Source organism: Sinocyclocheilus rhinocerous, unplaced genomic scaffold, assembly GCF_001515625.1.
Source record: "Sinocyclocheilus rhinocerous isolate Xijiao unplaced genomic scaffold, SAMN03320098_v1.1 scaffold2754, whole genome shotgun sequence".
NCBI classification, from domain to species: domain Eukaryota; kingdom Metazoa; phylum Chordata; class Actinopteri; order Cypriniformes; family Cyprinidae; genus Sinocyclocheilus; species Sinocyclocheilus rhinocerous.
Genome location: NW_015634251.1, coordinates 568,265 through 569,961, shown reverse-complemented (window position 1 = coordinate 569,961; position 1,697 = coordinate 568,265).

Sequence of the window (1,697 nt, the reverse complement as noted above, 5' to 3'; positions counted from 1 at the left end):
GCTAAACCGGTTTAATACAAAACAACATTTTCTATAAATATACAACACTTTGAATATCAATAATATAAAATAACTCACAATAGTAATAATATACCTATACAAGTAAAATTTTTTATTTAAAAATAAAGTAAATATACATAACTTCATTAAAAAAAGAAATGTAATAAGTAATGTTTCTTATACACACCAAACGTAATGGTCTTATATTATAAAATGTACATAAAATATGATTTAAATATCAGTAATATAAAAGTAGTAGTAATAGTATACATATATAATGTTAATATGCATAAAAATAATTGAAAATTAAAAGTAAATACATAACTATATTAAAATAAAAAATAGATGTATTAACATGATGTGTTAACAAGTAATGTTTCTTATACCAAACACTATAATAGTCTTATAGCAATAATGTACATATAGAAAGATAATATTTAATTGATAACAATATTTATTAAAAAAATAAATAAATAAATACATATATAACATACATAACAGTATCAAAAACAGGATCATAGCTATATTAAACTATTTCTTGTTATGATATTAAATCTGTATTTAACCTCAGTATGATCTCAAAGTAAAAGGAGGTGTCACACCCCAGGACTGTTTGTTGTGTTTTCTTTCCTCATGTGCTCCGTGACCTAATTTTCCTCATGTCTGATTGTGTCATTCAGTTCACCTGTATCTTGTTAATTATCCTCGTTTGCCTGTGTATTTAGTTCTAGTCTGTTCTGTGTTCCCTCGTCCAGTGTTAAAGTTGAGTTGTGCGTGTGTTACCTGCCTGCCTTCTGTGGATACCTTTTCAGACCAATATGGGTGGGGAACAGGTGAGTTTCTGTCTTACTATATCTATAATTAACCATATAGACGTTTTAACAAAGCAACCCTACTACAGTGTCAGTGAAATTCACAATAAGTGCTGTAAAGTTGTTAACATGATTGATTAGTTCAAAAATAGTGACATGGCTAAACGTGTTGGTCTGCTGTATTCCCTGAAAAGGTAAACGGGTGTTTCGGGTCTCGGGAGACTAGCGTTAATTGACCAACAGCCCCATCTGCTGTTTTTGGAAATGAAAGTTGCTCAATTGCATTTGTGAGAAAATCTGCCTGCATGCATTTGTGAGAAAATGAAGCCAAGTTTCCTCATAAAAAGGCAAATGAGTCTCACAGTTGTAACACACACAATACATATATTTGTCCATACCTCAGCATTTTCTCTCAAATAGAGTTCTGTATTTGCAAATCACTTTGCGTTTGATTGGAAGTAGAGTTTTTCTTTGCAAAGCAGATTGTTTATTTACAAAACGCTGATGAACCTGTGGTGGTTTCTGCGGTGGGGAAGAAACGTAAGCTATTAATAAGATTAGTACTGACCAAGTGCAGAGGCTGTCATATGTGGATCAACTTACTTTGTTGTGTATTTTCAATGTGTATTTTCGTGTTTCAATATGAAAAATTACTTCTATATTGATTCAAATGATTTATTGCGTTTTGGGGAAAAATAATCAGTTTTTATAATAACTTTGAAAATCAAAATCTGGATTTGAATTTTTTGTTATTATAACCTAAAAATGCTATGTGAAAGTTTGAAACAGAAAATAGTGGTTTTCTTGCCACTTTCTTGTTAAAGGAAACAAATTTTTACTCAAATTAATCAAAATGGATTTATAGCGTTTTGGAACCAAACTCTT